The 15,577-nt window shown below is 39.8% G+C and overlaps 1 protein-coding gene across 2 annotated transcripts in view; it reads right to left on the reverse strand.

The window, feature by feature from the left end:
* The window catches only part of LOC114283083 (methylesterase 10-like), a 297,358-nt gene that overhangs the window by 247,608 nt on the left and 34,173 nt on the right, over nucleotides 1-15,577 (reverse strand). The window lies entirely within an intron of this gene.

The following is a 15,577-nucleotide window of genomic DNA, read 5'->3' on the forward strand; positions in this document are numbered from 1 at the left end:
CGTCATCGAAGAACATCCTGTTGGGCCTCACTAACATCTTCGCTAATTCCAGGTCCTACATGAATCCCAACCCAATTAGGCTCAAATCTCATTATTATAAGAAAATTTTGCATTTGAGATGACCATTGTCTTCTTATCAAATTAAAAAATAATAATAATAATATTTTTAAGAAATTTATTTATATTTATTGTTATTCAATTAAAAAATTTGAATAACCTAATTAGGAAAATAGTATAAATGCATTTGTTTTAACCAAAGGTTAGGTCTTTAATTCAATTTACCTTTTCCATTTTGCCATATAATCGAACTAGTCGTGCAAGTAGAATCACTTTGTGCAGTTTATGCTTTTAACGTTTGAAAATGACAATATAACCCTTTGTGGTTTGTAAACTGAAGTGTACCGTTAAGACCGTTAACAATTTAATAAAAAAGACTAAAATACCCCTATATTTTCATCATTTTTTTAGAAGGCAAAATACACTTTGACCCATGTGCTTTATTTCATGTGCGCTTTACCCCCTTCAAATTTGAAATTGAGTATATAATCCTTCTCTTTACCACGGGTTTCACACTTAATGTTAAGTTGAACGGAACGTTTAACAGTATTTAACTGTGCAATTTAGTCTATCAATCAAATAGAGGTTAAGTGGTTATTTCCAAATATTAAGGGGGTAAACTGCACATGACCCAAACCAAAGAAAAATAAAGTAAGATTTACCCCCAAAAATTTATGTTATTAATTATTAGTATTTATAACATATTTTTTTTATTTTTTAAATAATTTTTGACTGACACAACTCAATGTAATTCCCCTTAGAACTATATACACAAATAACTAACCTATATCTATACCTATACGAAACAAAGAAGGGTTGAGATTTGGCAATTCCAGTCACCGCCGATGATGATAAATAAATAAAAATGTTTTGAAACTTTAATTTGGAAGTTCTAATAGCTCTCATATTTATGTGGGGCCCATCTAATATGATATTTAGGCCTTATGTTTTTTTTTTTTTTTTCATCTCACTAGAGCTCAATTAGAGCTCTAATTTTAGAAGGATATACCATTGTTGATAAATAAATGAATCAGGAGAGATGCTATACACCACTACAGAGTGCGTACTACATGTACTTATTTTATTACAAAATTTTGTAATATTAATTGAAAAAATATATATAATTTCATCATAAATTGACGTAATAAAAATGTTTAAAGTTTTGTATCTTGGTTATGACATTTTTTAACACTAATTTGTGACTAGATTATGCATTTTGTAATTAATATGATAAAATTATACATTTTTATAATAGATTGCATATGACGTAAACCCCTTAAATTAGCTACCTATTTTCTTTATTTATGAGGTTGTTTAAAATAATCTAAATAAAAATATTTTTTTATTTTTTAAAAAAAGATATAAAAAAATAAAAAGATAATATAACTAAAAAAAAAATACACTTTTATAGTGCACCAAAACACTCTCATACTGTTTACAAAGTCTTTAATAGCAAAATAGAGAGCTACCCATTGAATCACCAACCACCCACCCACCCACCTTTGCAATCAATTATTTGATGATGTTAGGGGTGTTAATTATCCAGACTTTGTAAACTTTTATCTGCCATCTTTTCTACCCAAAAAAACAAAAAAACAAAAACTTACCTTATTTATACTATCGTGAGCAGAGCAATACTCAATGGCCAAGAAAAAATAGCAAAATAGAGAGCTACCCATACACCTAAAATTTGTCATCCAGATTTCCATTTTTGGTATATTTTTCATGACATATACAATCTGTTTCTTTCTTTCTTTCTTTTTTTGAGATTTAATATACAATCTGTTTCAATTTCAATTTTTACCGATATAAATGAAACCAACATAAATATTATATAAATATACTTTTTATCACTGTCATTCCCTTTAATTTTTGAAATACCACTTACACAGATAACACAGGGGAGCTTCTATATACACACACACAACACACTTTCTACACATCCCCCTCTCTACACTTCCCACACACCTCCTTCATTAAGTGTGTGTGGAGAGGGGGTTTAGTGTGTGTATATAGAAGCTCCCATAACACAGGTTATTGAAACAATGAATTTACGACAATACCCTTGCCATTGTTCTTACTATGTGGCCCTTGTGTGACCTTCACCCATCCTTAACATGAGCAACAAGGATGACTCCACAACGTATTGGGATTTTTTTGTCAATATGAAATGGAAAAATATTTTTATAAAATATTAAATGGTTAATTATTTCTGGTCTTGGTGCTACAAATTTAATATGGTAGATATATGATACTCATACGAAACAAAGAAGGTTGAGATTTGGCAATTCCAGTCACCGGCGATGATAATAAATAAATGAATCAGGAGAGATCCTATACCTCTCTAGAGTGCGTACTATATGTACTTATCATAAAAATATATAATTTTATTATAAAATTTTATAACATTAATTAAAAAATATATAATTTTATCATAAATTGACGTAATAAAAATGTTTAAAATTTTGTATCTTAGTTATGACATTTTTTTATACTAATTTGTGATCAGATTATGCATTTTGTAATTAATATTATAAAATTTTATGATAAAATTATACATTTTTATAATAAATTGCATATGATGTAAACTCCTTAAATTAGCTACCTACTTCCTTTTATTATAGTGTTGTTTGAAATGATCTAAATAAAAATATTTTAGATTTTTTTTAAAATATATAAAAAATAATAATATAACTCAAAAAAAAAAAAAAAAACACTTTTTATAGTGCGCCCAATACACTCTCATGCTCTCGTGAGCAAAGAAACACTTAATGGCCAAGAAAAAATAGCAAAATAGAGAGCTACCCATTGAATCACCCACCCACCCACCCCCTGTTTGCAATCAATTATTTGATGATGTTAGGGGTGTTAATTACCCAGACTTTGTAAACTTTATTTCTAGTTCTATTTTATCTGCCACCTTTTCTACCCAAAAAAACAAAAAAGCTACCTATTGACCTTATTTATACTATCGTGAGCAGAGCAGCACATAATGGCCAAGAAAAAATAGCAAAATGGAGAGCTACCCATGCCCCTAGAATTTGTCATCCAGATTTCCATTTTTGGTATATTTTTCATGACATATACAATATGTTTCTTTCTTTCTTTCTTTTTCTTAGATTTAATAAACATTCTGTTTCAATTTCAATTTTTACCGATATAAATGAAACCAACATAAAAGTATACTTTTTATCACTGTCATTCCCTTTAATTTTTTTGAAATACCACTTACACGGGAAATTCTATTTCCAACACCCTAATAAACTCAGTCAACACACTTAATGAAAAATTAGATTAATGACAATTATATCCTAATTAAAAATTACTATAATAGTTATTGATCAACACTCCTAATATTATATATACAAATTCTTTATACACATCTTTTAGAAATATAAATTTCTCAATATACACTTTTTGAAACAAAAAAATTAAACCCTAATTTTTCTTTTGTAATCACTTTGCTTCTTACACACTTTGTACTCTTCTTGTTATTTGCAAACAAAACATCTCCTTTATTACTTTAATCTTTAAGTTTCTACTCAATTATTAACATCGTTTAATTATTAGTTCAACAATTTTTATTTAATTTTGATAAGTAAGAGTTACAAACCTATGACAGTTCAAACTCAAGCAATAATGACAGCAAAATCAGTATTGAAAAGGTAAAATCGTGGAGTATTTTGTTTTTTTTTTTTTTTGCGTTTTTTAGTCGGAAACGCAGTACCGAATTTGTTAAATTAATTCAGTTATCAAATACCGAAATAATATGAATAGTTCGTTATTAGGATTACGATTTTTTAATTTATTTCGGTCTTAGAGTTCCGAACAAAATTAATATTTTCGGTCCATAAATGCTGAATTTTTTTATTGGCCGAATTATTTTACTTATTTCAGCTCTGTAAAGGCGGAGACAGATATTTAGAGAGAGAGAGAGAGAATGGTTGTTGGGGTCGGTGCTGTTGGCTTGAAGCTTTGAGGCGGGAAATGAAAACAGTTTTTAGCATTTATAAAATCGGAATGCTAGGCTTGTTAATTAGTGTATTAATTAATATATCGACAATGTTTAGTAGATATTCAATGGAGCTCTTGAAATTTTCAATGGAGGTGAGGAAAGTGCAGATTTTTTTTTTTTTTGGTTTTCTGTTTGAACTTCTTTTTCCTCCCTCCTGTTTGAAGTAAAAATGTAAATTGGGGTCACTTTGGTCTTCACAAAAGTGGGTGGAAGTAGAATTGTAAATTGGGATAAATTAAAGTGTGTGTATTTTGAGGGTAAAGTGTGTGTACATATAAGTGAAGGATTTATTTGTAATTTTAAGGATGTGGATTGAGATAATTACTTAATAAATAAATTAATAGAGATGTGTATTGAAAAATAATTTGCCTTGAGTTTATTAGAGTGGTGGAAATAGAATTTCCCATCTCACACAGCCCTATCAGATAACACAGGTTATTGAAACAATGAATTTACGACAATACCCTTGCCATTGTTCTTACTATGTGGCCCTTGTGTGACCTTCACCCCATCCTTAACATGAGCAACGAGGAGGACTCCACGACGTATTGGGATTTTTTTGTCAATATGAAATCGAAAAATATTTTCATAAAATATTAAATGGTTAATTATTTCTGGCCTTGGTGCTACAAATTTAATATGGTAGATATATGTACTACAAAAAATTAAGATTTTAGGGATCAAAATTTAGGATCAAAATTATTTTTTAGGGACCAAATATTTTTGTTGCGAAAATTGTCGCTATTATATTTTTAGCAACGAAAATTAGACATTAGTGATGAATTATATCAAATTTTTTGTTTCAAAAAATAAAACATTTTGAGACCAAATTATTTTGTCTCTAAAAGTCTATTTATTAGTGACATTTTCAAAATTTTGTTGCTAAAAGCCTTGTTGTACACTTTTCGAAACGACCTTTTAGCGACTATCCTCATGACGATAGAAATTGGTCCCTAAATATCTTTTGTAACAAAATTTTTATTTTTAGAGATCAAAATATTTAATCTCTAAAACTCTTATATGTTATAGTGATTGTGGGGATGTATTTTCTGAATACCAACACGTGGCAAGGTGACGCCGACGTGTCAGCCGAAGTGCCACGTGTCCAGGTTGTGACGCCGAGGTTATCTCGTCAAGGCCGAGATTGTTTCCGAAGATATCGGAATCTGAGATAAATGGATAAAAGATGAGGGACAAGAGTCCTAGAGTAAAGAGAAGACTTAGCCAAGATAAGGATAAAGCTCTTAGGGAGTTTATCTTTATCTCTTGAGAAATCCAAAGTAAGCATTGAATTAGAGTCCATAGAAGTCAGGCTTCTAGTGGGACTAGGATTGAGTAAACTATAAAAGAGAGGCATCCCCGTGGGTCTAAGGGACGCAGTTTTATGCTTTGAATAGTGAGTTTAGCACTTGATTATCTTTGAGAGACATACTGACTTGATCGTCGGAGTGCTCCTGGGTGGAAGAGCCACCGTCGGAGCCTTTTCTTTCTGTTGCAGGTTTGCTGAAGCCATCTATTCTACCGGTGCTCTCCAGCTGATTATTAGGCGGGCAGTATGGTCAGAAAATTACCCACACAATTTGGCGCCATCTATGGGAAACTTAGAAGAATAGATGGCCAGTGACGGACAGAGGGAAAACAATGGGGGCGACACTCCTGCTGGGAGTAGCAAACCAATTGACCTTGACGTTGAAGGAGACAACCACAATGCAGAAACTCATGACCAGGGCCATGGAGAGAAAGACGTCGGCCAGGATGGCGACACTTCGAAGAGGACAGACCAAGGCAAGTACTATAATGACGATAACCTTCAGGTATGGAGGGACAGGTGCTTACGGAGGGATGAGGAAGTAAGAGAATTGGCAAACAAGTTGGCAGACCTATAGTCAGTCGTCAACTTCATGATGCAAAACAATGTCATCCAGCCACCATACCCGCTGTAGGATATGCCGATGCCAGCAACGAATACCCAGAGGAGAAGAAGAAAAACAATCCCCGAAGTCCCTCAGCACACCAGGAACGGAAGGCACTCTCACCGACCTTCTAGGGAAGTCGGACGAGAGGAGCCAAGACGAGAGGAGTCCCGAAGAACGTATCGCACGAAGGACCCAGAGCCCAAAGAACATCGGCATATTCAAGGGCAGGCGCTCTGCTTTGACACAACACATGGAGAGAGATCAAAACGAGGCCACCACGAGGTTGAAAGTAGTATGCCGAAAAGATTGAAGTCCACAGATAGCCGAGCTCCAGGGAGGAGTAAAGAAGACTTGAGAGATTACCTCAAGAGAAAACAACAGAATGCTGAAGCCGAGGTAACTTCCCCGGTTAAGCCAAAGACACCATTCTCAGTGGAACTGGACAAATTTCAAGCACCAAAGAGATTTAGTATGCCGAGATTCCAAATATATGATGGTAAGTCAGATCTCAACTTTCACGTTGGCCTATACCTGAATTCGATGGCGTTATATAGTGGGAACGAGCCGTTGTTTTGCAAAGTATTCCCCTCATCCTTCAGGGAAATTGCATCAGATTAGTTCCATAAACTACCGAAGGGAAGCGTAAAGACTTGGAAGGGCCTGGCCGAGATGTTCGTGGCCAGGTTTGTGACAAATAAACTTCAGCCCTTGAGGGTCGACGCACTGATGGCTTTAAAGATCGCCAAGGATGAAGGCCTTAGGGCGTATGCAAAAAGGTACTACGAGGTGTTCAATCGAATACTCGACTGCAACCAAGAGGTAGCGGTCGTGTCCTTCAAGAACGGCCTGAAAAATGACTGCCCGCTACGGAAATCTTTGGCAAAGACATTGCCAAAAAGCATAGAAGAACTCATGGCAAGAATAGAGAAGTACGCCAGAGCCGAGGAGGATACATCAGGAAATAAAGAAACAAAGCAGGAGAAGGGAAACGGCTTGCCGAAGCGAAGCCGAGGTAACAACGGACCGACCAAACAAGAAACGGACTTGAAGGCAAAATAGGCAGTAACGACTATATTCCGAGTCCCAATCCACAAAGTCTTGGATCAAATAAGAAACCAACCATATTTTAGAGGACCGACAAGAACACCAGGGGAATTCATGGGAAGAAACGTCGGTAGGCATTGTGCTTACCATAATGAAGAAGGGCATCCAACTCAGGGCTGCAGAGCCCTAAAAGCACACTTAGAAAACTTGGTAAGGCAAGGACATCTGAGGGACCTTGTTGATGAGGCCAGGACTAGAGAAGAACAGGCAAGATTGCCTCAAGCACCAGCAGCTCCGCCTTCCCCAGCACTGCAACCACCTGCAGGAGGACCACGGGTGGTTAACGTAATTCACTCAAAGGTGAACAAAAACGACATATGAGGGGAGACCCAGAAGGTAAAACACCTGCAGCACATGAACCAGGTTGGACATAAACGACCTCGGCTTGAAGAAAGCCAGGGACCGACGATAGCGTTTACTGAAGCCGACCTAGAGATGGTCCAGCATCCCCATAATGATGCCTTGGTAGTATCCCTCCAGGTTGGGGAGTGCCAAGTGAAATGCATCCTGATTGATCAAGGTAGCTCTTGTGACATCATGTACGTTAGATGTTACAAAGAGCTGGGCCTTCATCCTGATGACTTGGAGCAATCAAATGGCCCGATGGTCAGCTTCAATGGAACGCCGACGTAGCCACTGGGCGCAACAAGCTTGGAAGTACAAGCTGGCACTAAGAAGATCAGGACAGAAGTCATGGTGATTGACACACCTTTACCATATAACAACATCTTGGGAAGACCATGGTTGCATGCAATGGGGGCAGTTCCCTCAACATTGCATCAACTACTGCGATTCCCAACAGAGCATGGGATTGAAGAAGTCAGAGTAGATTAATTGCAGGCAAAAAATTGCTCCATGGCAGCAATGAAATCCACCTGCAACATTCGAGAACCAGAAAAAATTGAAATTGAAGGTGAGGACGTAGAAGTCCTAGAAGACGTCGGTAAAGAACCAGCCGAGAAAAGCGAAGAAACGCTGAAGAAAATCCTCGTCCAGGATGGAGACGAAGAACGCTTCTTTCTTCTCGGCTCGGGCTTAGCCGAAGAAGAGGAAAAAGAGTTGGAGACTTTTTTAAGAGCCAACATTGAGGTGTTGGCCTGGACACCTTACGAAATGCCTGGCATTAACCCCGAGGTCACTTGTCACAGACTGAATGTCGACAGATCAGCAAAACCTGTGATTCAACGAGCCAGAAGACCGATGTTGATGCACGTCGAAGCAGTAGAAGAAGAGGTGGACAAACTTCTGGAGGCCAGGGCCATCCGAGAAGTTCATTACCTGATATGGCTATTCAACACAGTAGTGGTAAAGAAGAAGAACGGTAAATGGCGGGTCTGCGTAGATTTTACAAGCCTGAACAAAGCTTGTCCCAAAGACTGCTTTCCTCTACCCAAGATTGACCAGTTGGTAGACGCCACATTTGGACATGGAAGGATGAGCTTCCTGGACGCATACAGAGGATACCACCAGATTGCCATGTACCCCCCAGACGAGGAGAAGACAGCGTTTATCACCCCAAAAGGACTGTATTGTTACAAGGTAATGCCTTTTGGGTTGAAAAACGCAGGAGCAACTTACCAAAGATTGGTAACCAAGATGTTCAAAAATCTGATTGGCCAAACAGTAGAAGTCTATATCGACGACATGGTCGTGAAGACCAAGGAACCAAAGGGCCATCTTGCCGACCTAAAAGAAGTCTTTGAGATACTCAAAACATACCGGCTCCGACTCAACGCATCGAAGTGCGCATTTGGAGTTGGGTCAGGTAAATTTTTGGGGTACCTAGTAACAAGAAAAGGCATTGAGGCCAGCCTAGATCAAATCAAGGCCATCCTAGAGCTAAAAAGCCCGACGTTGGCAAAACAGGTTCAGATGCTTACTGGAAGGGCCGCAGCCCTAAACAGGTTCATAAGCCGAAGCTCAGACAAATGTAAACCTTTCTTCAACCTAGTAAAGAAGGCCACAGACTTCCTATGGACTGAGGATTGTGAGGCTGCCTTGTCTGACCTAAAGAAGTATCTGACCACGGCTCCAGTCCTCTCAACACCTGAACCTAAAGAAGAACTGTTTTTGTACTTAGCCGTTTTAGAACATGCAATAAGTGCGGTATTAATTCGTGAAGAAAAGGGGGAGCAAAGGGCTGTTTACTATGTAAGCAAAACCTTAGCCGATGCAGAAATAAGGTGTCTACCCTTGTAAAAATTGGCGCTAGCTTTAGTAATGGCTTCAAAGAAGCTGAGCCATTACTTTCGAGCGCACAAGATTATAGTGCTGACAGAACACCCACTGAAGTCATTGTTACAACAAGGAGACTTAACTAGAAGAATAACAAGATGGGCGGTGGCCTTGGGCCAATACGACCTGGAGTTCAGGCCGAGAATAGCAATTAAGGGCCAAGTTTTGGCCGACTTCGTGGCCGAATTCACGCCGGAATCCATCGAACATCAGGCTCCGTTGAGCCGAGATGAACGATGTCCAAGCAAGCAAGGAGAAGCCCAGCCAAAGACAAAAGAACAAGCAAAAGAAAAACTAAGACCCTGCAGCATTTACATCGGCGACTGATTTTGCCTGTTTGTCGATGGGAGTTCAAACCGACAAGGAGCAAGGGCAGAAGTAGTGTTAATATCTCCTGATGGGGAGATATTGGAACAGTCTATTCGATTGGGGTTCAAGGCCTCAAATAATGAGGCAGAATACGAAGCACTAATTGCATGACTGAAGCTAGCAGTGGCAGTAGAAGCAGATGAGGTAATAATTTTTTGTGATTTACAACTTATAGTAAATCAAACAACATGAGAGTTTGTAACCCGAGATGAGAGGATGTTGGCATACGTAAAGGAGGTCATCAGACTGGCAAGCTTGTTTCGCAATTGCCGACTTCTTCAAGTCAGCCGAGATGATAGAAACCACACTGATGCGTTGGCCAACTTGGCAAGTTCAATGCAAACTGGAAAAACAAGAACAATAATGATTGACTATCTGTCAAGCCTAAGCATAGAACAGCCGATCACAGAGCAAGAAGCAATATGTGTGGACTTGGGTCCAAGCTGGATGGATGCAATTGTTGTATTTCTGAAAGAGGGAAAGCTATCAGAAGACCATAAGGAGGCACACAAGATCAGACTGAAATCGGCAAGATTCAGCCTGACAGCAGATGGACATCTCTACAGAAGGTCCTTCACAGGACCCCTTTTAAGGTGCGTACACCCTTTGCAGGTTGAAAATTTTCTATACGAGATTCATGAAGGGATTTGTGGAAGCCACGCTGGGGGCAGATCACTAGCTCACAGGGCCATTACCCAGGGGTATTGGTGGCCCTACATGCAAAAAGATGCAGAAGCCTACGTGAAAAAGTGTGAACAATGCCAAGGGTTTGCACCTTTGATACACCAACCAGCTACTGACCTGAACCCTGTATCCAGTCCATGGCCGTTTGCCCAATGGGGCATGGATCTCATTGGGCAGTTGCCCCAAGCAACTAAGCAAAGGAAGTACTTGCTGGTAGCAATAGATTACTTCACAAAGTGGATAGAAGCAGAACCTCTTGCCAAAATCTGAGATGTGGATGTCAAGAATTTCATATGGAGAAACATCATCACCAGATTTGGCATTCCAAGGGCAATAGTTGCCGACAACGGAACGCAGTTTGATAGCAAACTCATCAAGAACTTCTGTGCAAAATTCAAGATAAAGAATTACTTTTCAACACCAAGTTTTTCCCAAAGCAACGGGCAAGCAGAAGCATCCAACAAAGTAATCTTGGATTGGATAAAGAAGAGACTGCCGGCAGCAAAAGGAAAATGGGTAGACGAGTTGCCCAATGTACTCTAGGCATATCGGACTACGCCGAGAAGATCAACAGGGGAGACCCCCTTTGCCATGGTCTATGGCACAGAAGCGGTCATTCCACTGGAGATCGGCATCCCAGGGATCAGAACCCAGGGAGCAGAGAATGGGACAAATGACATACTCCTAGCTCGAGATCTGGATCTCTTAGAAGAAATAAGGGAGAAAGCTGCAATTCAGCTTGCAGCATACCAGCAGAAGCTTGCTAGAGCTTACAATAAGAAGGTCAATCCAAGGGAATTTCAGATCGGCGACCTAGTCCTGAGAAAAGTTGTTGGCAACAAGAAGGACCCCAGAGAAGGCAAACTTGGCCCAAACTGGGAAGGATCCTATAGAATTACTTCGGTATTGGGCAATGGAGCATACCGACTCGAAGATAATGAGGGCAAAGCATTGCCAAGACCTTGGAACACTTGTAATTTTAAATTTTTCTATCATTAGATGTTCCTTGTTATTATTCGTCAATAAAATTTTAGCAGAAGTTCTCCAAAGACTTGTGAATTGATAAAAGATATATAATGATTGTTTCTGAATAATGAGAACCCAAGTAGAACTCAGGTTCACATTGGGGGCAGAGAGAAGACAGTAATGCTTAACGTTTGTTGAAATTTGTAGCAATTTACAAGTTGAAGTTAAGCCGAGATAATTGTTTATCTTCACTTGTTGAAATTTGTAGCAATTTACAAGTTGAAGTTAAACTAAAGTAATGCTTAACGCTTGTTGAAATTTGTAGCAATTTACAAGTTGAAGTTAAGCCGAGATAATTGTTTATCTTCACTTGTTGAAATTTGTAGCAATTTACAAGTTGAAGTTAAGCCGAGACAATTGTTTATCTCCACTTGTTGAAATTTGTAGCAATTTACAAGTTGAAGTTAAACTAAAGTAATGCTTAATGCTTGTTGAAATTTGTAGCAATTTACAAGTTGAGGTTAAGCCAAGATAATTGTTTATCTTCACTTGTTGAAATTTGTAGCAATTTACAAGTTGAAGTCAAGCCGAGATAATTTTTTTATCTTCACTTGTTGAAATTTGTAGCAATTTAAAAGTTGAAGTTAAGCTAATATATTGCTTAGCACTTGTTATAACTTGAGAAAAATTTATAACCATTATATGTTTATCCTTGTTGAAACTTATAAGCAATTTACAGGACAAGTACTTGCCGAGATAAATTATCGGGTGGCATAACCGAGGTGTGTTAACCCGAGAAGATTGCACAAAGAAGGAAGAGTACATATGATATATGCAGAATATTCTAAGTATAGAATCATACAAAGACAAAGAAGAAAAGACACGAGTACAAGCATTCAATAAAAGAGAAAAGTTGTATTAACATTCCAAGTAAAAAGGGGGGCACATCGGCCATACAAAGAACATACATCCTTCCTTAAGATAAAGAAGCAAGAAGATACAAGTAAAAAGAAGACTTAGAACTAAGGCTCCTCTCCGCCAGATTGTTGAATTTGAGGATCAGATACCACCTCGGCCTCCTTCTCTGCCGCTATCTTGGTGTCAATTTCTTGGAGAGTTTCTTCAACAGTCTTGACCTCAGAAGGGATATCGGCTGGTGCGATGTCAGGAACAGCTTCTTGGACAACCTCATCACCTTCCTCATCCTAAGTCAAGTCTAGAACTTGCTCATTCTGAGGAGGGGGCTTGGCCCCATCAGCATTTTTGGATTTTCTGACCAAAGCCTCATCCTCTTCCTCATCGGCATCCTCAGACTCAGATTCGCCGACGTCTTGATTTGAGGGTTGGGCTGGAGGAAATGGAAGAAGAATATGGTCGGCATTTCTCAGAGGCAAATCATCAGGAACATTTAGCCTTTTCAGAAGAGACATCCAACCAAGGGTGAAACCCTTGTTGCATGCCTGCTTCACTTGAAGTTCATAGGCCTCAGTGACGTCGGTCATACCCTGTGAATATGCCTTTTCGTCGGCCTTTGTGATTTCAGCTTCTTTGGTGGCCAGGGCCCCCTGAAGCTTTTTCTCAGCTTGAGCCATCTTTTCCTCGGCCTCTCTCCTTTGAGATTCAGCCACTTTTCTGATAGCCTCAGCAGCCTCGGCCTTTTCTTCGGCATTATTCTGAGCTTTAATTGCAGCTTTAGCTTGATCCTCCAGCTTCTTCATTTTTGATTCAAGGCCTTTATTGATCTTTTGAATAGAAGAGAACTCTTTCTTCATGTCGGCCAACTTTTGCCGATTCTCAAAAGATTACATCGAGAAAGAATGGGCATGCTGGATGGCCTGAAAGAAAACAAAGGTATTATAGAATATTCAAAGTGTGTAATAAAGAAAAAGAAAAATTTACGAAGAAGAAGACGTTTACCTAAACGGAGTGCTGTAACATTAAGGCATAATTTTCATACTCGCTGTACTTGGCGTTCCGCTCCAACTCGCCTGGGAGAAGTAAAGCGGCATTGAGTGCAACGTCGACATTAATATCGTCGGCACTGTCATTTGCCATTACAGGCTTATCCTCTAGGGTGATCTCGGGGGCCCAGGGGACAGCTGGTTTCTTTGACCCCGAAGTCGTTGCAGATCACCTCAGCTTTTTTGATTTGGAAGATTCGGAAGGAAGTACTTCGGCAGACCTCTTCGAAGGGACAGAGGCAGTTCTCTGACTTAGAGCCAATTATGGGGCTGGCAAAGTGTCCTCAGTCTCAACCTGAGCCACTTTTGCCTTCGGTTGAGCTTTCTTAATTCTTTTTGGTTTTTCTGGAGGTTGGGTTTGTATTGGTTGTTCGTCAATAGATGATGGAATGTTGGCTAGGTGGTCTTTAGCAACTGGCTTTGCGCGACCCATCTCAGCTGCAAGAACAAGATGTCGGTGACGCTTTCTTTGGGATGGTGGAATGAGGTATGGAGCCGAGGTCGACGACTGTTCTGCTGGATCAGAGGTTGATCCTTGGTCTGTTCGCGATGATGAAGCAACTGGAAGAGTTGTAGCAAAGGGAGGAGATGAGCTCTTCTTCTTCTTTTTCCTGGGGATGTCGGGGAGAGCTGATTTGTATGTTGGGATGAAGTTGAGAAGCAGGGGTGCCTTTCGCTTCTCGATTGGAAAATCCAGAAGTCTCTTCAAGTCTTTGATGGGGACAAAGGATTAACGAAAATTTTTTAGTGGCTGACGAACAGATGTCAGAAAAAGACAGAATATTTAAGACTTTGAAAGAAAACAGGCAAAGCTAAATGCTGGGCTCTTACCCTTGCCCTCTAAAACTGTTTGGGGAAGAGGGTAGAGATGGATGTCCTCGTCTGGAGCAAACTCCTAATTTCTCGAGGTAATAAGATAGTCATTTCCAGCCCCCTTGTTGGAGTCTGGGAGGTCGGCTATGATTTTGAATTCTGTAGACCTTGGCTTAAGATAATAAATGAAGCATTTTTCTTTCAAGTTAAGGGCACACATGGTGTAACAATACTGTATATCGGCTAGCGTGATCCTAACGTTTTCCTGTTTAACTAAGGCGATAATACCAAAAATCACTCGATATGAATTGATTGCTAGTTGCATAGGGTTCAACTTATAATAATGAAGAACCTCACGAAAAAGGATGTTGAGTGGGAGCCGGAGTCCGCACTCAGTAAAAGCTACAATGGGAAGGGGTATGGCGTTTTCTGTAGGCATGATGGAATCATCATCCCCAGCCAGTCTCAGATGGACATCGGCAGGGATGGAGAACTCCTGCCTAAAGTACTCAAGTTTGGTCGGGGTATCTACCCTATGTCTCCACATATCCATGATATCGGCCTGAATTAGAAGGGTTGAAATTCAGAAAGAAGATGTTTCTTATTGATGGGACCTCGGTGAAAACCTAAGTTTAGGCTGGTACAGAAATTTGTAAGGAATGTTTCAGTTTTGCCCTAAATCGTGGGTTCTACAAACAAATCCCAAACTTAAAGCTATGAAGATGAAGATCAAAGATACAGATCTGGAAAAAATGCAAAAAAAAAATAGAAAACAAAAACAAAGTTTCAGAAACAAGAATTGGGATAGGCTATTGTACGGGGAGCAAATATTCCGGCAAGCCCGTACTCCTTTCTTCCGAGCTCCGTCGATGTCCGATCACCTGCGAGCAAATAACGGTGAGCTACCCGGCGGTGTGTGGTCGGAAACACCCTCCGACGATCAAATTAGCACACACCTTAGAGGGAATAGAGAGAAGGGAGAGAGTGTTTGAGTGTAAGGATTTTCTTACAGAGTGTTCGTGTGTCGCGTATGGGGGGCGCAGACATGCTTATATACCTTCTGAGCCCCATATCCACTCCCTGTCATCTCCTGACACGTGGCTCTGCTATCCCATCTGTCAGCATAAACCATGCCATTCATCACCTGCTCTCAACTGCCTGCCAGCACAGCTGGAGCTCGGCAGCCGAGCTGCCCTACCTCGGTCGTACCATGCTTCATACCTTAAGCGCCTAACCGGATAAACAAACGGTGGACCGGGCTAAGCGGCATCCCGGCCGAGCCTAGCCCGGATGCTTACTTTGATCGGCCTTCTCGCCGGTCAATCAATTACCTCGGCTGACCGCGCCTTTACGAGCGCCGGTCTCTCGGTCTGTCTGGTTTCGACCATCCTCGGACCAAGCATCCTGGTCTGACCGGTCACTTCCCGACCGAGCAACTTCTGCACGGTCCGGGGCGG

This window comes from Camellia sinensis, chromosome 5 (genome assembly GCF_055761805.1).
Source record: "Camellia sinensis isolate YWXY chromosome 5, ASM5576180v1, whole genome shotgun sequence".
NCBI classification, from domain to species: Eukaryota; Viridiplantae; Streptophyta; class Magnoliopsida; order Ericales; family Theaceae; genus Camellia; species Camellia sinensis.